Source organism: Panthera onca, chromosome F2, assembly GCF_046562875.1.
Source record: "Panthera onca isolate mPanOnc1 chromosome F2, mPanOnc1 haplotype 2, whole genome shotgun sequence".
NCBI lineage: Eukaryota > Metazoa > Chordata > Mammalia > Carnivora > Felidae > Panthera > Panthera onca.
In genome coordinates this window covers 45317012-45341932 of record NC_138356.1, presented here as the reverse complement: position 1 = coordinate 45341932, position 24921 = coordinate 45317012, and the positions used below count along the sequence as shown (strand labels likewise).

Sequence of the window (24921 nt, the reverse complement as noted above, 5' to 3'; positions counted from 1 at the left end):
TGACTATATTCCCTATGCTTTATGTCACTTCAATGAGTTTTATTTTAATTAAGGGGAAAGACTTGAATCTGTTTTTATCTACTCTGAAATAATGCATTTCTATTGTTTAGAATTGCTAACTTAGTTTCAGATTGGTGGAACTCTCACCTCTATGTGTGGTAGAATATTCACTGTAGTTTCCTTATTTGACTGCTTTGGAGGAGACTGCTACAGATAAGGGTGACAGTGACTTTTCACACAGCAAAATTGCTTAGGCACTAACCAAGCAACATTAAAATGTCGTACAGCAGGGGTGCCTGGGTGGCTCAGTCAGTAAGTTAGCGTCAGACTCTAGGTTTAGGCTCGGATCATCAGCTCATGGTTTGTGAGTTTGAGCCCTCCCGTCAGGCTCTGTGCTTGGGATTCTCCCCACCCCCCCCCCCCGCCCCAACCCACCCTTCCCTGGCTCCCTCTCTTGCTGTCTCTCTCTCTCTCTCCCTCAAAATAAGCAAATAAACTTTTTTAAAAAATAAAGTGTTGTATAGCAAACATTTCATACTTTCATTGAAGACAGTAATCTTCTACAAAATGAGATAATAAAGAACCAGTTGAGATAAAGAATGGATAGCAATTAAAAGAGATTTTAATTCCGATCCAACAGAAGCACTAAGTGGGGTTAGACCACACTTCTGATGATGATGATGATGATGATGATGATGATTATGGTGATGATGGACTACTCAAGCTATCCATCAATTTCATTTCCTCCCACTCAGCAACAATATCTTCCAGGAAAATTTTCCTTATCTTCTCACTTTCCTAATATCCATCTTTCCAGAACTCTGAAGCAATTGGGAATCACAATAAAGACTAATTAAAAATCTGTGAACATATTCTAGACCACTTCAGAGTTCCTAAGTCAAATCAGTTTATTTACCTCATTCCTTCCTTTGCCCTTGTCCTTTAACTTTCTCCCTTTGGGAATTCCCTCTACCTTTAAACACCAATGTGCAGACTTTAATTTGATAAAATCATTTGATTACATCATCATAATGGTGAAATTCTTAGATGGTGATTAGTGTATAAAATTTCTGGTCTCAGTTTTCCAAAACTATTAACCAGGTCTTAGAGATTCTCAGCAAATATAATGAAAGAATTTTACAAAAGGTGCCAGTTAGTCTATACTAAAATTATTAATTCAGAGTTAGTACCATTCATTGACTTTTCTGTACCTAAGTTATAGATACCTTGAGAACAATGCCAGTATCCTTTTAAACTATCCAGTTCTCTTAAAAATATCAAATACATCCAGCAATCACACTACCAAGTATTTCCCAAAGAATACAAAAATACTAATTCAAAGGGACACATCTACCCTGATGTTTATAGCAGCATTATCTATGATAGCCAAATTATAGAAAGAGCCCAAGTGTCCATTGACTGATGGATAGATAATAGATGAATGAATAGATGAATATTACTTGGCCATCAAAAAGAATGAAATCTTGCTATTTGCAACAGTGTGGATGGAACTAAAGAGTATAATGCTAAAGTGAAATAAGTCAGTCAGAGAAAGACAAATATCATATGATTTCACTCATATGTGGAATTTAAGAAATAAAACAAATGAGCAAAGGGAAAAAAAGAGAGAGAGAGGCAAACCAAGAAACAGACTCTTAATTATAGAGAACAAACTAATGGTTACCAGAGGGGAGGTGTGGAGAATGATAGGTTAAATAGGTGATAGGGATTAAGGAGTGCATTGGTGATGAGTACTAGGTGATGTAAGGAAGTGTTGAATCACTATATTGTACACCTGAAACACCATATGTTAACTAACTGGAATTTAAATAAAACAAAAAAAAAAGAGTTTTTCAGGCCATGAAGATATTTTTGATACAATAATTTGCATTAGGGAACTAAGACAAAGATATATAATCAGCATTGGAGAGAATGGATACTTTCCTTACACCTAAGCTTTAAAAAAAAAACAAAAAAAACTTTACTGCTGGCATTTTATAGCCTAGATCTGCACTGTCCAACATGGTAGCGACTAGTCACATGTGGCTGCTTAAACATAAATGTTTTTAAGTTTATTATTTACTTATTATTCTGAGAGAGAGGGAGTGTGTGTGCATGTACACATGCATGAGTTGAGGAGGGGCAGAGGGAGAGGGAGAGAGAGAATCACAAGCAGGTTCTGTGATGTCCACACAGGGCCCGATGTGGGGCCCGATCCCAGGAACTATGAGGACCTGAGCTGAAATCAAGAGTCAGAGACTTAACTGACTGAGCCACCCAGGTGTCCCTTAAATTTAAATTAGAATTAAAATGAAATAAAATTATAAATTCAGTTCCTCAGTCACACTAGCCCCATTTCAAATGCTTAATAGCTACATGTAGCTATTAGCTACCCTACTGGACATCACTGACAGAACATTTACATCACCACAGAAAGTTTTAAGGGACAACACTGGTATAGAAAAATTACATATAGCATCAAATAGTAATCAGTATAATTATTAGCCAGCCATAAATAAATTTGAATTATATCTAAAAAGGTGGTTATTTCTCTATATTTCATAACATGATAAGATGATTTCATATGCTCCTAATTAATTGGCTAAAAGATAGTATTAATTGACTGATTTAGCAAAAATGCAATGGAGAACTGTTTCAATTAACTCACATGAACTGTAGACCATTTTTTACTTTCATCCTTTCTGTTATAAATAAATAACAAGTGTATGTGTATCCTTCAAAATGTATACAAGCCTTGTTAGTTTGATGCTTACTTCCCATGAATTCTAGGGAAATTCTTCTCCCCAAAATATTTGGGGAATAAGTCAAGTTCTATGAGAATGGGTAGAAACAGAGATTAACATTAATGTGCTTTCTTGGAAATGTCTAAAATTCTGTTGTCTTTTAAAAATTCTTTGGGAGGTTAAACTTCTTGAACTGTAGAAATGAAGAAAATTGGCCTGATGAAAGCAACTTTTTTCCTATTGCCATCTTTCCAAGAACACGGACAGTCAGCATTCCAATATATCTCCTGCCAAAGGCTTTTGGAGAATGACTACAGACTGAGGTTGTTCTGGAGCTGGAACGAGTTAGCCATATTTTTCTTTCTGCTGTCAGCAGACACTGGGAAATACACCTGCTACACAGAGCTCATCATTTCTAAAATAATCTGAGAGTTTATTACTCATGCCAAAAACTGTCCAAGTCAGACAGTTCCACAAAGCAAACAGAGAAAACTGCCTTGATCCAGGATTTTCAGGGTGTAATACTGTGGCTCACTCCCTCATTATGAATGGATTCAGAATAGGAAAAAGAAGTTTAGGCTATTGGATCAGTTGCTTTCTGTCAATAAAGCTATCAGTAACCTGTAATGTGCTTTTGTTTGGCATGGTTTTTATCAGCACTTCTCACAGCACTTTCAACTTTTTTACACAGGACTGACAAAAGTTCAGTTCAAGAGATACTTTTTATAATACTTTGGTCAAAAAACCAACTACAAGGAGCCCTCAAGGAGCTCATTCTCTAGGGAATGATAGCAATAGATAAATAAATAAGAGCTAGGACGGAGTTAAACAAAGACTGCAAGGAGACAGGATCACATGACCACCAGCCAGTAAGATTTCCCAGAAGTAATGCTATACAAGCAGAGTCTTGAAAGATAAAAGCCTTCCTTCCTAGCTAGGCAAAGAAAGGGTAAGAAAAAGTTTCAGGCAAGGAAAAACCTGAGTCAAGGCACAGAGGTGAGAAAACAGCATAGTAAATTCTGGGGATTACATGAAGTCTCTCATATTCTCAAAATAAGTATGGGGAAGGTAGGCAGGGGCTAGATCATTGTATTCAATGCTAAGATTAATTTTCCTGTGTAGGTGATGGAGAATTATTAATGGTCTCTTAGGAGGAGTGATCTGTTTGTATCTGTGTTTTAGACAGATCACTTCATTAGATTCTGGAAACCATAACAACACTGATAAGGAAGGGGGAGATTTGAGAAGTGTTAGAGTATGACCTAGTGGGATTAAAAGAGATGACAAATAGTTTTCAAAAGTAGTAATAATTAAGAAATGAAATGAAAGGGAAACTAAATATAGAGAGAGTCAAGATTTTCAGGAAGCAGGAAGGGGTTTTTGTTTTGTTTATTTAATTGGTTGGTTGCTTGGTTTTTATCACAACCTCTATGAAAGATAGAGAACAAAAATGGGAAAACACAATACAAAAATTTTAGAAAATGAATTATCACATGAAAAATAAAGAAATAAAGCACTGATAGTACAGTCAGAAAAATCCTGATTGTGAGTCTGAGCAAACCAAAAGTCAAGTACTAACCTGTGTTAAGGAAACCCAACAAAGATCTTCATTAATGATACAGAGCTGAGGAGCAGACAGCAATTCTCCTGGTTAAGGAGATGATGTAATTATACTGAAAAAAAAAAAAAAAGAAAAAGAAAAACAGATGAAAAATTAGCATCTTTAAGAAGACAGCAACTAAGTGGGTGAAAACATAGACTAATTCCAAATTAAGCTCTAGAGTCTCCAAGAGCTGTGATATTCAAACCTCAATCTACTAAAAGAATTGTGTTTTTGTTTTTGTTTTTCCTGCAAATGGATGCCATAAAAATTCTCTTGCTAGTCAGGTACTTTAAAGAGCCGGGAAAATTTTTATTTGACTTAAAAATAAATAGAATTTCCTAAAATAGGACTGTATGGTTTCCTGTCTTTAAAACATTCATGACACCATATGCATCTTGAGGATTCGGACAAGTATTTTTATTGCTTTCGTAAATGCTCCAACAAAATATCACATAAACACACACAAAACCTTTCAAACCTGTTTTAATTACTTATTCTTTCAAAATTAACAGATTAGTAACAAAAAGCATGAAAGTAAAGTGGTGCTGAATAGGAAATCCAACCAATAAAAAAAATAACATGCAGGAATTGGAAACAAAATATTTTCTTGCTCTTGAGAAAATGACAGCCAAAAATCTTAAACTGATGTTGGATTATTATGTACAAATAGTTCCTGACTCCTTCACCAAGTGAAACAAAAGTTGCAAATGTTTTTCTATCCTTTTTCTAAAATTTTGGGAAAGGTTCTGGAAAAAAAAAAAAAAACTTGATTAAATCACACACACACACACACACACACACACACACACAGAGGAACAGAGGAACACACTTTTTTCCTCTTTGGGAAGAGGAAAACTACTTGAATACCTTCAATTTAAATAATTTTGAATTGTAAAAGAAATGAAGTATCTTTAATGTTTACAGAAAGAAGGCTCCATCCAGTCTCTATAATGGGATTATTTTTTTTTAATAGGGAAAACAATAAAACATAATTTGAAAAAAATATGAAGGAAACTATTGCAAATTATAAGTAGGTAAAAAATGACTACCTGTATGAGATCTAAATTGTTTACATTGCTTTTGAACTTTTTTGTCTTCAACTGGCTAACATTGCTCCTTGTAGATAAAATATCTGCTGTTTGTAAAAAATAATGCAATACAAATTTTACTTATCTGATATAGGATGAAATATAATTAATAATTCAAAGCAACTGCTATTACTGAAATAATCAAGTGCCTTATTACATAATTATATATTGAATAATTCAAATGGTCACAATTCAAAATATGGAATTCCAAATACTCAGACACATATAATACTTGTCTAACTAACAAATTATAATTTTTATTTTCAACTATTCAATTATAAATTTTAACTATTTTATATGTAAAAACTTATAAAAGGGCAAATACATATTTTTTAAAAAGACCAGATTTGGGGGAGGGAGGAGGATTCCAATTAAGAAAACCACACAAAATTAAAAGCTTGAAAAACAAATTTACAAAAAATTACTATTAGATCCTATTAAATTTCAAAAAGTGAAATATAAAATAATTGAAACTTATAAGTATGCAACCATATAATATGCAAGTTAAATATTAATAGCAACCACTATTACTAAGTGCTTATTCTATGTTAGGCACTGTGCTGGTCATTTTACCTACAACCTCTCATTTAATCACAACCATTTATCAGGGTCCTCACTAAACATTTATACATGTAGAATGCTTTTAAATTTTCAAAAAAACATTCTTATATCTATCTCATATGATATTCACATTATGCTGTGAAATAGACAAAAGGTAAAAGCAATTATTAGCCCTATGTAAATTATAGATTAAAAACATAAAAGGACACACAGAATAAATCATTGAGCTAATAAAAAAACACAATTACAGTCTTAGTTCCCTAACTTCCAACCCCAATTCACTACCCACTAGATAACATTAGTATCAGAGAGCCCTAGTGATCCTAAATGTTTTAAGGAATAATTTAGCTTAAAGTTAATCAACAAGTATTCAATGAGTTTCTATATTGTATAAAGCACAGAAGTATTTGTGTGATACAAAAAGAAGTAGGAAAATTGGAAAAGGAAGAAAGAGGATAAAATTCCATTGATGAATTTAGTATCTGTTTGAGAAGAAAACATTAATTTTAGAATAATTACAAAATACCACTGAGTGTAAAATAGCCATTGTGAAAACTCCCTGATCTACTGATGTAATTTAACCCTGCTAAAATCTGATGGTAATAAATTATGTATCTTCTATTTATTTGAATGAATCATATCCCAGAAAATTTCTTTGAACTAACCTAATTATTTGCTAAACAGAAACTCTAGTATATAAATTATTGCTATGGCTAGATAATACCAGGCAATCTTTTAGAAATTACTAAAAGATTACTATTATATTTGTTATAATAGAATTATTATAGATTACTATTGTATTTGTTATAATAGAATTTTATTTGAGTTGAACTTATAGGGAACCAAAATATTTGACAAAATCTCCCCCCAAAAGTTGTTAATGAGTATAAGTGGACAAGTTTAAGTTATTAAGGACCATACTTAAAATTATGGGGAAAAAGAACTTTGTATGATTAGAAGACAAAAAAGAAAAAATATGTGATTTATCCACAAGTGTTTTGGCTCAGAATATTGTTTAATGAATGGTAATAAAGTTTACAGGATGTTGATCTCACTTTTTTAGAAAAATAACACCTAATCAAAATTAAGCTTCACACATACACACAAACACAATAGAAGTTAGGAGAAAGTATAGTTTTAAGATAAAATTATTAGAAAATTCAACCTGAAGTTTAAAATCTGAAAAAAAAAATACAAGTCAGTACTTGATTTTACAACTTCTTAGAGAACCAACACATTGTTATTGTGTTTATTATTTTTGTGTTTATTATTTTTAACTGTATGCTGACTTTTGCCTCTTCTCATATGTGTTTTGCCTTCATCTTCTTCTTATTAATAATTTTCTCCTAATCTCTTTCAACAGCTTCATGCAGCTGCTATAGATAAGTGTCATTGATACTATAATATTTTTGAAGTTAGATTAAGAACAAAGCATTCAAGAAACATTGAGTACCATCTAAGTGCCGAGCACAGATCTAAGCACTGTGGAATAAAAATTAAATAGGAAATAGTAACTGCCCTCATAAAAGAGTTTAGCTGAATGTTTTCAAACTATAGGTCACGACCTTTTAAAGAGTTAGGAATCAATTTAGTGACTTTCTGACCAACTATTTCAAAAGAATAAAATAAAATAGAACACATTAAAAAAATTCATTGTGCATCACACAAAGTAAGGTAAGTATTATTTCATGAAAGGTTTGTTTCAGTTACTTATATATGTATGTGGGTACCAGGTCACAATGTAACATTTATTTTACACCATGAATAACAGCCGAAAGTTTGAAAAAACCTTGTTTAGGAAAACACCGATGAGAAATTTTCACAAAATGGTTTACCAGCCGGCCACAGGCTGGTAACTTTAAATGTTCTAGTCTAAATTAACTGCCAAGACTGAATACATGTCTTACAGAACAGGTAGTCAAGCACCAGCAATGTCCTTCTTTGAAAAATGTTATCTTTATTTAGATCTTCTCTATTAAAATGTTCACCAGTCAATCACAATGCTATGTAGTTCCAACCGAATATTTTTGCCATTAGTTAATACAACATAAAGTGAAATGAATATGATACTTCTCTAACATGTTTGGGACTCAGAAAAGGGGCTTTGAGGATATAGTTATATTATCCCAGACAATATTCAATTAGAAACATTATACTCTGAGTTGATTTGTAAGGGTTACAATTTTCTTCAAAGATGATAAGCCACTTTCATATTAATCAAGGAGTGCACAGTATCAAAATATTTACATTATGAAATGCAAAGTAATTTAAACAGTCCCAATGAAAGGTTGAATAGCCAGTCATACCACACTTTTAGAGGCTGATTCATTCCAGCTAAACATAGCTAGGCTCCAGAGAGCTTGTTTTGTTTCTTACTTGCATTTTTAACTATTTAAAGTAAATTCTAACTAAATCCTAAACAACTTGAAGTCAGAGAACACATCTTATTCAATGCTTTGAATGTTAAATGATTATTGCTAGATGTATTGTTAATATTAATTTATTCTGTATTTTCATTTTACCAAAGTATCTTAATCAATATTCCAAACATATTCAAGGATCTCTATGCAGAGAGTCCCTGGAAAATGTAAGCCCATATGACCTCTATTTTTGCATACCTAACCAATTAAATCCAGTAAGTACTAATGGCAATAATGTTGTCCTGGCAAATATAGACATAGAACTAAATTACAGAATGAAAGAGTTTAAAGGTCACTTACGCTACCCTTTTTAAAGAGGACAACTGGATCTCACAGAGGTTCAGTGATTTGTACAAGGTTATCCAGATAATCTGTGCAGGGCTAGAATAGAAGTCAGGTCTTTAAATTCCCCAGGGTATTCTTTCTACTATAACACACACTTATTTTTTGGTCTGTTTCCACTTCAACCTTTCTTTTTCTCATTCTATACTATATGCCACACACTTCTTAGGTACTCTAGGGATTTAAAAAGTTACAACAATCCTTGACACCAAGGTACTTAAAAATGCAAAAATATATATAAAAGTACAGAGATTTACAGAAATTTAAGTGTCGTCAAACTATGACAGTAATTCAATTCAAATAATTCAAGTTTTGGCAAGCTACTACAATTCATTCCAAACTTCTGAAAAGTGATTCATGACTACTCCAGACCTAAATACTATTTCCCTATGGCAATAGAAGGAGCGCTGGATAGGCAACATAAAACCTGGATTTGTATCGTGGCTCAGCCACTAACTAGATGTTTAAAAAATAATTATTAAACTTCAGATTACTCATTTTAAAATAGGGAGAGGATATGGGTGTAAGTGATTGTATTAAAGGTCCCTTTCATATCCAAGCAACAATTATCTGTACCAGCCTGTTCCAACGCTACACTTTACATCAAAGCCATCCACTTACACAGCATGGGATTGCAGATCTATCATCCACGGCTGTGGCAATTGCCCAGGACTCTCACCTTACCCTTAATTCCTCCTTCTATTCTGGTGTCTCTCTGGCTCCTTTTTCAAGCCATCTCTTATTCCTGGAGGACAGAATTGGTTTTCCCTGGTTTTGATCCTCAGTGCTCTCTAAAAGACTTCATTTGCACAGACGCTCTGGCTCTTCTTATGCCTGGACATGTCAGGAAAATACTCCATCATCTGCTTCTGGTCCCTGGGATCCAAGACTGAATACATGCCCATTTGCAGGAACACCCAACAGAGACACCATGACCCTTTAGGCAACTTTCCAAGATGGGTTTGAGATATTTCTACCATTATTATATTTGTTGTTATTTGAATATCTTATCATTTAACTTTTTGTACAGATCTACAATACCCAAAACTCTTGAGATTGGATGTATCTCAGAAGTCAGAATTTTTCAGATTTCAAAAGATAACAGAATACATATACTGTGTAAAACATAATAATTAAAAGGATCAATTATCTCTGAAGTAAAACATTTGAATATTCTTACATGGAATAAATGAATACTATAGTTTCATTCACATCAGTTCAAGTCAGGTTTTTCAGCCAAATGAGTTAATCTTGGATTAGATTTTACTGCCAGATATTACCAAAAACATAACAAAATAATTTTTGAGATTTTTGGACTTCGTAATTCCATATAAAGAATTATGGATCAGGGGCATCTGGGTAGCACAGTCGGTTAAGTGTCTGACTTAAAAAAAATTTTTTTTTTTTAATGTTTATTCATTTTTGAGAGACAGAGCTTTAGCGGGGGAGGGGCAGAGAGAGAGAGGGAGACACAGAATCCGAAGCAGGCTTCAGGCTCTGAGCTGTCAGCACAGAGCCCAGCGTGGGGCTCAAACCCAGGAACCGTGAGATCATGACCTGAGCTGAAGTGCGATGTCCAATGGATTGAGCCATGCAGGTGCCCCAAGTGTCTGACTCCTGATTTCTGCTGAGGTCATGGTCTCATGGTTCATGAGATCCAGCCCCCTCCTCCCCATAGGGCTCTGTGCTGTCAGCACAGATTCTCTCTCTCCCTCTCTGCCCTCTCCCCCCCTTCTCTTTCTCTTTCTAAATAAGTAAATAAATATTTTTATTTTATTTTTTTTAATTTTTTTTTAACGTTTATTTATTTTTGAAACAGAGAGAGACAGAGCATGAACGGGGGAGAGCCAGAGAGAGAGAGAGAGACACAGAATCCGAGACAGGCTCCAGGCTCTGAGCGGTCAGCACAGAGCCCGACGCGGGGCTCAAACTCACGGACTGCAAGATCATGACCCAAGCGGAAGTCGGACGCTTAACCGACTGAGCCACCCAGGTGCCCCAATAAATATTTTTAAAAAGAACTATAGATCTAATAAATTATGTGGACCTTAGTATGACTACATATATCACAGGGACAGTGATCATGTATTTTAATTCTTCATATTTCTAAAAAAGTGCCATGCACAACACTCAATAAAAACAGTTCACTTTTATTTGAAGAATTCTTCACTGAGTATGTACCACATGTCAAAACTTTATTCAGGAATTATGAGGCATTAAAAAATCTTACAACACATAGAACCTGCCCTCAGGGGCATTACAGTCTTAAGAGGAACAACACATAAAAGAAGTGTTAAAATACAAGTATGTGATTAAGTGCTAAAATTACTGATTCAGGCAATAAGGATGTTAGAAATGGAAGTAGCAAGTTACATGTGAAAATTGTAACGTAGTTTAACAGGAGCTCTCAATATCTCATAACTGTCAAAGTTGGCATAATGATTTATAATCTGGAGAAGTAGTGTATAATTTGGAAAGATAATTCTATTAGTCACAAAAGGTTATACAGAAAATCACTATAACTTTTGCTTTAGACATATGGATTTCCAGGCAGAGTTTCACTCACACTGATTCCAGAAATGGATATTCATAGGGGTGACCCTACAGACTTGAAGGAGTATAAGACCGTGGAGAATCAGCACCATAGCATTACACAGAAGTGCCCTAGATGAGACAACCAAATTCTGTGCAAAAAGGAAATTATTTTTGACAAAAAATTAAGTTTCAATTCCACTTTCTGTCAATTGAACCTACTTTGAAAGGAGTGGTAGATTCTGCTAAAAGTATCTTCTTAAGCCAAGAACAAATCAGAAAGGAATGAGATGCATTCACTCAGATCACACATCACTTGTAAATCACTAAGCAATTTTAAAGATATGAGAGATCTAATACTTGGTTGTAATATATTAAATTTATTTTTATGATAAAACTTATCTGGCCTCTCTTAAACCAAAATGTTAATATTCCTCAAAGGTGGTAAAATATATCTATTTTACAGATGAAAACCTTGAATTTCATATTAAATGGCCAATTACATAATCAGTACATTATAGTAAGTTTTAAATACAAGAATCTTAACTCCAGCTTCTCTGAATTAACCACTAACAATAACCAAACCCAAACAAAGCAATTTGAAAATTCATCGACCTTTTCCCCCTATATATATAACTACCTGATAGGTATTCAAGGAAGTAAAAATAATGAGACTGATTTGTTCATAAAAACACTTCCTAAGGCTTACTTGTCAACCTCTGAAACCTAAAAAAGAACCAGAAATAAGCAAGTTATCAGACAAGAGGTAAAGTCCATTCTTTCTTTTTTGTCATATCCCCTACATGGTCTTAAAGCAGTAACACTCCAGTATGAAACTTACGAGCTAAATAATGATCACTTATTTTAGGTAAGACAATTGATTATAACAAAGAAAAATTATCTTTGCATTATGATCCTCTAAGGAAGCTGAATTCATTATCTGATATGAAGTGAATTGTGAAGTATTTTTGGAAGACTTTTTCCGCTATCAATTGAATAAAGGAAAGGAAACATCCTAGTTGTCTAAATGGGAAGAACAACCTGGCAAAGACTATTACTGGCAAAAATGAAAGGAAGCCTATAAGTGATATCAGATGACATCTCCTATGGGGTTATTGTAGTGGTGATATCATCTGACATCTTCTATAGGGTTATTTGGGTGAGTGTGACATTTTCTTAATGAGAAGATTAGGAAGTTGCCCTAAAAGAGCCTTATATAATGTATAAGGCCACAGAACATATGGATAAAGTGTTGCTGGAGAAGTGTAAATATGACTCTTGAAGTAGTAAATGAAGGTTAAACATTAACAGCTGGTCCAGGGGAAATGAAGAGGGAAAAAAAAGCAAGCTGTCTGTTTTAGACTGGTGTTTCACTAACCAGTAAGTCATCTTTATCTGTTTTCTATTTCAAGTCACCTAGCTAAAATATATTACATTTCAAACTTTAAGGAAATAACTGTTAGAAGTTGCTTTCTTTACTTAAATTAACCAAAAAAGACATTTTAGGATTGTGACTTTAAGTTTTGAGCTGCACAGGTTTTTTTTTTTCTCTCTTTAAGAAAGAAGTATTGTTTTAGTTGTAAACCTATCACACCACTACTTTTTAAGGACTCACAATTTGTACTTTTATATATGAGATTTTAGACTAAAACACCATCTTCCCCACCACCACACACACTCATTTCGAAGCTATATCACAACTTCAGTTCTGCATTCTCTATCTAGCTCAAAATCCATCCATTTGGCTTAGGAACACCAAATTTTCCATGCAATTTGAAAATCAAGATATTAGCAGTTGCACAGCAGAGTTAATTGAATTAAACTTAAAAAGCAAATGTCCCAATATATGATAAATATATCTATATCTATATCTATATCTATATCTATATCTATATCTATATCTATATCTATCTATCCCTGGTGCAGTTCTAATAGTAATATACACTATTCTGAATTTTGGAAGAATAAACGAAGCTAAGAATCTTCTTTTACCTCAAATTTCATTCTGATGGTAAAAAAAATAGTTGCTTATGACTCAGGTTTTTTTTTAACAAAAATTGCCATTAAACTGCTTAATTTTTTTCTAGAGGAAAAAAAAAACAAGTGTAGTAATAGCAAATGTTAACCAGTCCTCTACCTCTGAAAATACATGCAAAGGTATTGTATAGCATACAACTCTTTTTATTTCTAGTCTGGAGAAGAAGAGATATGTATTTTGGTAAATGAATTCTATTAGTCCTAAAAAGTTATACTAGGGGCACCTAGGTGGCTCAGTTGGTTAAGCAACTGGCTCTTGGTTTCACCTTAGGTTATGATCTCACACTTCATGAGTTCAAGCCCCGTGTTGGGCTGTGTGCTGACAGCACAGAGCCTGCTTGGGATTCTCGCTCTCTGCCCCTCTCCTGCTCTGTCTCTCTCTCAAAATAAATAAACTTAAAAAAAAGTTATACTAGAAATCCCTACAACTTTTGCTCTAGGTATATGGCTAACATTAAAAGTTGCAGTAGGGGTGCCTGGGTGCCTCAGTTGTTTGAGCGCCCACTCTTGATTTCAGCTTGCATCGTGATCCCAGGGTTGTGGGATTGGGCCCCAGTGAAGGCTCTGCACTGTGTGTGGAGCCTGTTTGGGATTCTCTCTCTCTCCCTCTGTTCCTCTCCCCAGCTCAGGCTCCCTCTCCAAAAATAAATAAATAAATAAATAAATAAATAAATAAAATTTAAAAATAAAAAAGTTTTCATAAATATGCTAAATGCTTGTTTTATATCATGAAATAAAAAATTGTAGATTACCCCTAATAAAAATAATTATGACCAATATTGAGCATGTAACTTATTTTGCTAGGGCAAATTCACATTTTATTTATAACTTATAATCAAGTTATATAGATTCATACTGGATGGTACACCTAGACAGTTTTGCTTTATTCACTTAGTTAACATTAATGGAATTTATGATACAAGGCATTATACTTGGTAAGGTATCCCACCCACAAGAAGCTTACAGTCTAGGAGGTAAGATAAAAACATGTACACAAATAAGAAGCAGTTGGTATAGATGATGCTGAAAATGAGAAACACACAGAAGCACCACAAGAATTTACAGATAGGAGAGAGCAGAGAACTTCACAGAGGATGTAGCATTTGAGTCAGGGTTTGAAGGATTGGTAGAATTTCCAAAAAGATGAGGTGGAGGAGTGTATGAGCATCATTTATTTACCATGTATTTATTATACCCACTAAATTCCAAGCACATGGTAAGGTATTGAGGATACATCTATCAACAAGATGGATTAACATATTCTCTGCCCTCATGGAATCTATAGTCCAGAGGGATATGTACCTCAAATAACAAACAAAAATAATATTCTAACATATAAAACCAACAAAACATAAAAGTAGCAGGAGCAGAGTAACAAAACATAAAAAGTAGCATAATTGGAGAATTATGCCTATTGAATGTATAGGGTATTTAAGTCTTGGTTAACCCAACTGTTTGAATCTGAAATATTGCTACATTTCAATCACTCACACATCTATGTTGTCTTTACTGAAGTAAAATAGATCATCCAGTAATCTAGATTGAGTAATTTGAAAGAAACTTTGATTAGGAAATTTAAAAGCACATATTTAAAATGTACCATTTAATGGGGCGCCTGGGTGGCTCAGTTGGTTGAGCGTCCAACTTCAGCTCAGGTCATGATCTCGTGGTTTGTGAGTTCGAGCCTGGCGTCGGGCTCTGTGCTGACAGCTCAGAGCCTGGAGCCTGCTTCAGATTCTGTCTCCTTCTCTCTCTGCCCCTCTCCCTTTGTGCTCTGTCTCTCAAAAATAAATAAATGTAAAACAAAAAATTTTTTAATGTACCATTTAAAAGGTAAATATACAAAAAATGTCTGCCAGTATCTGGGATTTGAGTCCTAGCTGTGCTACAAACTATCTACATGACTTGAGGCCACCACTGTGACCCTGTTCCCCCAATTATAAAATCAAACAGTATCTACGTCAAAAGGTTTATTGTGAGAATTAAATGAGATAAATGCATTTTAAAGTACTTCATAAATTACAAAATGTCACATAAAGGTAAGGTAATATGATTATTACATATTTAACTTCCTATCTAATTTTACTACCTAGCCTAATCTTTACTAAAACAAAACAAGATGAAAAAAACCCACTATTTTACTTAACAAGGGTTTACTTTGTACCTACTTTGAGGTTAACCTGTTCAAAGAAGAGGCAGAATCACACTATCAGAAACTTGCACATCAGACCAAAGCACTGTGTTTGAGCAATGCTGTGAAAGACTGTCTAGCCAGGTACAGTTAGCACCTGCTTACACCATATAAACCTCTCCTTTTACCAAAGATTCATGCCGATTTTAAGTTTGATATCCTGAGGTCCTGAAACAGGTACTTTTTAGATAGAACAGCATCACTTCCAAATCTCACTAGCATAAAGGAATAGATTTTTTTTAATGGAGCATTAGTTTGGAAATTAATTTTTCCACATATTAGACTATTAACAGAATAACATGTCTCTTTATAGTCCATGCATTTTAGTAACTTGCATTTATAAACAGTTAATAATTTCCAAAACGACAGAAATCAATTTGCAAAACCAAACTCCAGGAATGCCAACTTCTACTGGGAGGCCAGTCTAAGGCACATCTCTTTGAGACTGAAAACACATACCAAATGGAGGCAGCAACATTTAATCCCTTCATAACTCCACCATTCATACAGAACTCAAGAGTCTACATTGACGACATATACAATGGGTTCAGGGATTTGCTTTCCTTCCCCTTTATTTCTGATCACAGAGTTTTCATAAAATTACTCACTAGTATCATTTGGCACTACACTTAAGTAGGACGATAAATTAAATAATACATTTCATTTCTGCATAACTGCTCCAGTTCCAGTGGATTCACGAATGATTCACAAACCTCTAAATATTCAAATAACAGGATTTTTCATAGTTTGATAAAGGTATCACAAAAATAATACTGTTATCATATACTGTAATTTCAATTATATACTGGAATTACCTCCTGTTCCTGATGTGATCTTTCAGAGAGCAATAAACAGAAATAGTCTTGTATAAACCTTTATTTCAGTAAAAGAATTTGAACCAAACCCTTCGAGTCGAGTTGCCTCTTTAACAAACGGCAGTGATAGGCGAGCCCTTTATAAGCAAGAATTAGAACGTCTGCCCGACATCTTCCTTTTAAAGCGGTCGGCGAACCTGAAAAATTTAAGACTTTCTCCTTTTCAATCCCTTTCGCTGACGTTTCATCCTTGTGACTAATCCAACACGCGCACACGCACACGCACACACACACACACCCATATTAAAGAGAGGGAGGAGGTCTGAATAGGGTCACTCAACTAAAGGGGTGCTATCCTGGGCTGCAAAACCGCCACCCCTAAAAAACCTTGGTATTCTGCTTTAATTCGTCCGCACAGCGCCTCCTGCCGGGCCTGAGGAGCTCGGCTCGCGGCGGGTGTGGAGGGCGCGGGGAACGGCGCCCCCCGCTCCCCCGGACTCGGCCGCCCGCCTCCACACTGCTCTCCTCCCGCGGGGCGGCAGGCGCGCTCACTACTGGGCAGCGCGCACGAGGCGGGAAAGGGCCAGCGGCCTCGGCGCCAGCCGCCCAGTGCCCCGAGCCTGCGCCCGACGAAGGGCCGGGCGGCCGGCTCCTACCTGGAAACGGAGCCGGGGGCCCTAAACGCCCGTCAGCGCCCTCATTATCCCGTTAGGTCTCCGCTCCGTGTAGAACAAGGGTCGAAGATGCAGTGGCCTCGGCGTGGACTCAGCTGAGCCCACCAGCTTCAGGCCCGTCCCCCAGGGCCACTCCCACTCGGTCCACACCGAACGCCCCCACCCCCCGCCCCCGGGGCGCTCCGCGGTCGGCCCGCTCGTGGCGGCAGTCCTCGGTGGGCCCTGCGCTCCCACCCAGCTCGGCGACCCCGCCTCGGCCGCGCGCCGCGCCTCTCCAGTGCCCCGGTCTCCCCGCCAGCAGCGACGGCCGAGCTGAGGCGGCTCAGTCCCGGCCCCCAGCCCCCGCGCGCCACAGCCTGTTTCCGCGTGCGGCGCCAGCCGTAGCTGTCACGAGCAGTCGACTGTCCCGCGCAAGTCTCAGCTCTGCTTTCCCACCACCTCTTCGGGGGCACTGCCGGCCCCGTTCCCTTTAGAATCCCCCAGTGCGCTTATCAACGAGTAAACAAACAGAAGTAGCTCAAAGAGTTGGTATTAGTTGATGAGAAACCGCCTCCGGGCCCCCTCTTCGCCGGGCCTGGCCGCAGGGCCGGAGCCTTTCCCCCAAATTCCGGGCCTGCGCCCGGCGTCGCCTCAGAGTCCTTTCTCGGGACCCACGGCTCGCGGCGCCTGCGGCGCGGGCGCAAGCGTACCCGCGCACGCGCGGGGGCGGGGGGGTCTCACTCCGGTCGCGCCCACCTGGCTTCCGGCCTCCGCGTCGCGCGCAAAGCCGTCGAAGAGGGCCGTTGGGTTCAGGCGCGAGGCCGTCGGGACCTCAGAATCAGCGTGGCCCGGCCCCTGTGAGGGTGTGCGCGCCGCTGGTCTCAGAGGCCGTGGGGTGAGATGCCAGACGGCGCTCGGCGAGACAGAGGTTTCCCGGAATCGTATTTGGGGGCTCGTAAGACTTTTCTCCCCTAAGAGGGCCTGAGGGGAGGCCGGTGGGACACAAACTAGGCCTCGCCCTCCCTTTCTAATCCCCGCCCACGTCACCCTACCCCGCCAGTCTTCGAGGCCCCCTCTGTACCTTCTTCCCCACCCCGCCCTGTTTTCCTTCTCGTCCTCCCCCACCCCCCTTCCCATCTTTTCTCTCTGCCTCTCCCTTCTCTTCTGCCCACTCTCCCCTCTGGGACCCTCTCCTCTCCCACCGTCTTCCCTCTTTCTTCCCCTTTGCTCGCTTGCTCTCTCACTCCCCTCTCCGGCATCTGCCCTTCCCTCCCCGCCACCACTCTCTACGTGGGTCTGTTTGATTGCTCATCACCTCTTAATCGTTTCTTAGTTTGTATGGAAATAAACAATCTCCGGATATGAGGGTGATTTCATCTTTTTTAGCATAATCCAGTTTCTGGTATACAAGGGGGCGCAGCCTAAGTATCAAACTCATAAAAAAAAGAGCGTGCTCCCCACGCTCAGGGTTTTTAGGGGAGTAGGACAAGACCACCGGTTCTTTTGATCTCTGACCCGGCCACTGCCTAGGCTCTGGAGCCCCAAAGGGCCGTGGTGATTGTTGTGAGTGGCACGCGGGGTGGTGAGCACCTGGGGGCAGGGATGGAGGCTCGTGGCCCTGGCGGAGCCCCGAAGCTGTGGCCCCAAAGCTGGCGCCCTAAGGTGAGGGCCTCCCAGATCCTCACAGACTCTTCCAGACCAGTTCCTGGAAGTCGTCTCGAGCCAGCCACGGAGCAGCAGGGCACGCCTCCAGGTTACTCGGTTCTGTTGCGCCCGCGGACTCAGCCCTGGCTTTCCCTCTGCGTCAATTCATTCTTTGGAGAAAGGCCAGAAAAAAACAATGGCTCTGTCCAGCCCGAGGTTCATGGTGTCCGAGAGCCTGGATTCCCTTGGCAATCTTTCCTACTCTCCCAGGGGCAAATTACCCAGAGCCCTGAGCCCACGCCCACGTGGTTTCTTTCTTTTTGCCGTTAGTGTGTTGACCTTATCTGTTTTAAAAAATTATGTGTAATATACATTGTGTATAACAAATATATTCTTAACAGAAATGTATTAGCAGTGGGCACAAGTGAAAAGAGTCTTCCAGGAAAAACAGATAGCCAAGACTAGAACTGGGGGGACTTAGGGCCACAATACAACTCATGCTTCTATTGGATAAGTGGCTTTGGGCAAGTCACTAACTTGCTCTTTCCCTTCATATCATCATTTACTAAATGAAGTTGTTGAGTAAGCTATATGATACTGTGGTCTTGTTTCAACCTAGAGAATCTCCCCCACAAAGAAGCTTTTTTAAGAAATCTGATTAGCTTTTGAATTAGTGGGTTTTGCTTTTCTTCCTTTTAACCCTTTTTATCTCTATTACGTTCAGAGAAGGAAAGTTGGGAAACAGCTACATCAAAAAGAAGAAAACATTCAGAGAAGTCTTTAAAAAGTGGGGAAAGAGAAAAAAAGTGAAGAGATCAATTAATGTAACTTTTAAAAAAATGTACCCAATTTCCCCAATGAAGATAAAACTAAACAGGGTCTTTGGGACCTCAGCTTCTGGTTCATGTTTACAAAGGAACACTGATGCTCAAGTTTGTCAAGGGCAGGGTGTGCGTTGGCTTCATAGGTCCCAATCATACTCTAAATGGAACACCCCAGGTTGCTAAGTGGAATACTCTGTATCTTAGTTGCTTGTTCCATCAGGTGTGTCTAAAAGCTGTTGTCTTACTCTTCTAGGGGTGAGTAGTGGAACCTGGTCCAATGTAAAATGGAGAAATAAGGACCAGGTGCAGAAGAGTGAAATGTGGTTTAAGGCATCACCAATAACATGCCACCTTAACTCAAAGTCCTGCCTTTGGTTTCTTAGGTTTACACACAGCATAGCCAATGGCTAAAAACTCTCCTCCTAAATTCACTCCTTCGTTAATAGTTTGTATCTGTTATGAGCTAAGCACTAGGGGTTGGGTGCTGGGGATACTATATGGAACAAACGTTGGGGTCCAATTTACAGGGTAGTGAGACAGATGGGTAGACTGAAAAGTGCTGTTACATAGGTATCATGGGAGCATTAAGAAAAAAACATCAGGGGAGGCTGAGTGGCTCAGTTGGTTGGGCAACCGACTTCATCTCAGGTCATGATCTCACAGTTTGTGAGTTTGGGCCCCGCGTTGGGCTCTGTGCTGACAGCTCAGAGCCTGGAACTTGCTTCAGATTCTGTGTCTCCCCATCTCTCTACCCCTCCCCTGCTCACACTCTGTGTCTCTCTGTCTCTCAATAATAAATAAATGTTAAAGAAAAAAAATTTTTTTAAAGAAAAAGAAAAAAACAGAGTCAAGATCAAGGAAAAGCTCTCCAGAGGTGTGCCCCTTAAGCTGAGCTTTAAGGAGGAAGTTGAAAGGGGCAGTTGGGCAAGGGCGTGGGTTCGGGGCAATGAGTAGGCATTCAGATGACATGCCTGAAGGCCCAAGGCTAGAAATAGCTTCCTTTAAAGAAGTTTAAGTAATCCTTTAAAACAAAAACAAATGGTAGGAATGAAAAATAAAGGAATAGTGGGAAAAACAGCTAAAGACGCAGGCAGAGGCTCCATCTTGAAGAACTTTATGTCCTGAATTTGAACTTTATACCCTGAAAGCTAGGGGAAGCTCTTACAAGGTTTTAAATGGGAAATAAATGAAAAAATTTTCATTTTAGAAAGATCACTTTGATGGGAATGTTAAGGACACAAAGAGGGTTGGGTAGATTATAGGGAAACCAGTTAGAAAACTATTGCAGTAATACCTGATAGAAGTGATGAGAGTCTGAACTTAGATAGTAATAGTGGCTGTAAAATGAAATTGAGGGAGGATAAGGGGAGAGGGAGGGAATGATATAAGAGATAATAAAAGGGACTTGAGAGAACCTGATGACTAATTGCGTGTGAGAGATGAGTGAAATGAATAGAGAAAATTCCCAGGCTTCTAGCTTAGGTATCTAGAGATTTGATAGTGCCACCTACTGAGAGAAAAACCAGGACTGGAACAGAAAGATGATGTGATCAGTTTGGGTGCATGTTGAGTTTGTTTTCTCTGTGAGACACCCAGGTAGAGATGTCAGATGAATGGGTATCTGGGTCTGGAGTTATGTACTGATCTGGGAATACTAGTAGCTGAAGCCTTGGGTTTGGTGAAGTCACTCAAGAAAAGTGCTTAGTTAAAAAACCAATTTAGGAAACACCATTTAGCAGGCCATCAGAGGAAGAGAAAACCTTGAAGGATACTAAGAAGGAATGACCAGAAAGGCAGAAGGAAAACATAACAATAAGCATCATTTTGGGGGTACCTATTATCTTCTAGTCAATGGCCTGGGATCTTTATATACATTATTTCATTGAATCCTTATAGCAACCCAAAAAGTAGATGTTTTCAAATAGAGAAACTCAAGTGCTGAGAAGTTAAGTAATTTGACTAGGATATGTTTAGCCTCTGAGGTCGGATGAAACCTAGATTGAAATTCCACCTGTCAATAGCTAAGGGATGTGTGCAAATACATAATCTCTCTGACTCTCGATTTCCTCATCCACAAAATAGAACCAAAATACAACCTACCTCTGAGGATTATTCTGAAGATTAGACGAAATAACATATGTAAAATGCCTGGCACAGAGTGAGTACTTGATACCTGATACTTCCCTTATAAATAGCTATAACCACATATCACTATGTTAACTTGAGTGGCTACTGTGTCCTCTTTAGTTCTTTGGCACAAACATGGACTCCAAATTCTCACCTAAGGTCCATAGTGCACAACTGATTTCTGAGCCGGACTACAATATTATGATAAGCCTTTACTAAAGATATGGGCATAGCCATATGGGAATGAACACAGAGAGCAACAGAAAGCTAGATAAAGTGAAAGTATATCATTTGATTTTAGGATCTCCTACAGAGTTAGCACCTTCCTGCCTAACTCCTTGGAGAAGTCATCTTTCCCAAACCACCAGGAAGCATTGTCAAATAGTTAATATACAGCAAAGTCCAGTAAGAGTGTGATTCCACAGGGCATCAAGAGTTCTCACTGCCAAGACCCACCTTCCAAGAGACCCTGTTACCTGTTTAAGGAAATGCCCCTTCCAGATGATTAATATGGGGGACGTCCATCACTAGGAGTATGGCCTTACACTATGGCCTCAACAGTAGAGCCTTACTAGAACACAACAAAATAAGCCCAACATTCATATAAAAGTTACATTTTTTTTCATAATTCTTAGAAAAGATGAGACTTCTTATATGAACTCTTCTTAATCATTTGTGATCCTTAGGCCATCTTCTACTCAAAAGCCACTCTGAAAAGTGAATTTGGATAAAGCCTGAAGCTTACTATAATCCAAATACAACAAAAAGACATATAGCAAAGGGGACCTACCAAACTGAAAGGAAGAGAAAGGTTTTTTCAGTATAATTGAGAAAGAGCCACAAATTTATGTTTTCACATTTAAAAGATGTAAGTAGATATAGAAATGAATAAATTATTGGTTAGTGTTCACTCATGTGTTTTTAATCCTGTAATATGATTAGGTATTTCAAAGTATAGAGACTTTTGATCATGGCTGTAGTACAATTCATAATGGCAGTTCTTTTTATTTGTTTCTTCACACTTGTTTCAAGGAATGTAGAGACATATTCTGCCCTAGGGCTCCAGTTGGTTTACCTCTAAGGTGAGGATCCCATACAGATTTTTTGAGGGCTAAGTACAGAGAGAGCTTTAGTAAGCAAGAGACTCCACGTTGTGACCTATTTGCCCATTTTAAAAACCATAGCCATTAACCATTTTTATGGTAATAGTTACCTGTGAAACTTAGAAAAGCTGAAATGCATTTCATTGACCCACAGCATCCATTTTTCATGGGAAATTTTCCTCTTTAGATTAAGAGTTTTAATGCCATCTGTCAGGACAGCGGTACATCTCCCCCAAACAGCAACAAAAAAGAGAGTTGTGGTTAGACCATGTGGGAAATGCTGGGTTAAACTTTGTTAATTAGGTCTCTTTACTACTGGGTTTGTCAGAGATGTTAACTGCTGATGTGCTTTGTGAAGTTTTAGATGTATTTGACTACCAAATCCTTTTGGCCTCAGAGGGTCTAAAGAGACTTTTGTGTCATGGATCATGCTTTGAAGAAAACTACTATTTGCAGTTACCACCTGACCATTAGTGGGATAGCATACTTCCACTGGAGAAAGTCATTTGAATGCCGTCTCATCACATTCACCTCCACCAATGAGTCTTCCTTATTCCCTCTGTTCCTCCTTCACTGACAAGGGAACCTTCTACATATTGCCACAGAAGTCAACATATATCTGGATCATAACATATTTATTTATTAATGTTTTTCTTGCTCTTTATTTGTCTCTTATACAGATTAATACAGTGCCTAACAGGAAGATACTCAAATATTTGTTGAATGGCTATCAAATGAGTGAGAAGTACTGGAAAAAAAGATAAATACAATCAGAACAATTTCTTTGTTGCAGATATGCCTTAGGGTTCCTCATAGGACTCCAGGTTGTAGAAAGATAAAAAGGACTCTCTCCCCACTCCCCACCATTGACACACCCACTAGGCAAACACCTATTCCATATTCTTTTGTCCAGGCAACCTTAATCATTACCAAGAGCTCCTGTGAGTGGAACCATAGCTATATAATTCTATTGGATTGTTTCCATAAGGTTTTAGCTCAAGAAAGAAAACATGACTAGGGAAAGGAATCCTTAATTACATCTTAAAAATATGATCAAAAGCAACATTTAAGAAAAGTGTTTCCAGGGAAGAGCCGAGGATGACACCCGGTTTTATAGTAATTCATTTTCCCAAACCTCAGAGCATGTGATCAAAGCTGATATACATTATCTCAGGCTTGGTACCAGGGTGACTCTTTTTTTTTTTTTCTTACTTTTCTTGAAGTTTTTATTCGAATGAATAAATAGATGAGGAAGAGCCAAACCTGGGCCAGCCAGGTGTAGACTCTGAGAGTCCTGCTGCCTGATCTATAATAATACTTCCTCCCCTCTTTTTTAATGAAGAAGCTGTGGCCTTTAGCACCTTGAAATACTATCATGCAATTCAGGTCCTTTTGAATCAGGATAGGAATAATAGCATGTTAAATAATAGCATGTTAAAACTTGTAAGAGGAGGACAATGAAACCTCCTCATTAAATATGGAGGAGGTTGCAAACAGATTAGTTATTAGGCAAATCAGTGTGATACAAGTCCTCCCGACAACCTGTGTGCTCAGTGCTGGGATCATTCAGTTAATCTGGGCCAGGGATTTAAAAGATTCAGACCCAGTAAGGCTTCAGCTCTAACCAGTTAATCCTCCTTCCTACCATACCACCAGAGGAGGAAATAAAAGTATGAAGTTTCTAATTCCTTCTCCCTCCTCCCGTAAGTTGTGCTAATGCTGATTCATTGATAATTGTTGGCACATCTCCAAGGAACACTGAAAATTTCCTAAATTCACTGGCATTTTTGGATGAGGATAATGAAAACTTCCTAGTGTAGAATCTGAATAAAGACATAAGAAGCAGTATATTTGCCTGAGGACCTGATGGTGTGGTGACAATTCTAAACATTTTACAAAGTTTATGTACATCTCATCTGTATGTAAGAGGAATTCCCCTCCCCCTCCCATAAGTTTGCAGTTTAGAGAAAGTAGAGGGCAGGCCTAGGATCAATCATTGGAAGGTGCAGCTAGCAAAAGTCTTGATTATAAGACTTTTATAACATTCAGAGTTATCAACAACGCAACCTATGGCTTCACAGAAGAGTGAGTGCTTCTCCAGTTAATACTATATGAAAGATGGACAAAGACATTTCTAAAGTTCCTTCCAAACCAAAGACGCTGCTATTCTTGAAGCATAATGAAGACCACACCTTTGAAAATATGCTGGCTGTCCTGACTGGCAAACTAGTGTCCCA

The 24921-nt window shown here is 38.1% G+C and overlaps 2 long non-coding RNA genes across 2 annotated transcripts; one reads left to right on the top strand and one right to left on the bottom strand.

Annotated features, from left to right (window-relative positions):
• Window positions 1–641: 641 nt before the first annotated feature.
• Window positions 642–17640, bottom strand: LOC144615085 (uncharacterized). The gene is made up of 3 exons (XR_013553477.2): window positions 16990–17640; window positions 4324–4417; window positions 642–821 (listed from the first exon to the last, which is right to left on the bottom strand). It is a non-coding gene; the product is annotated as an uncharacterized LOC144615085 (long non-coding RNA).
• A 118-nt stretch (window positions 17641–17758) lies between these two features.
• Window positions 17759–23220, top strand: LOC144615129 (uncharacterized). Its single transcript, XR_013553589.2, has 4 exons — window positions 17759–17941; window positions 21537–21612; window positions 22268–22449; window positions 23043–23220. It is a non-coding gene; the product is annotated as an uncharacterized LOC144615129 (long non-coding RNA).
• The last annotated feature ends 1701 nt before the right edge of the window (window positions 23221–24921 follow it).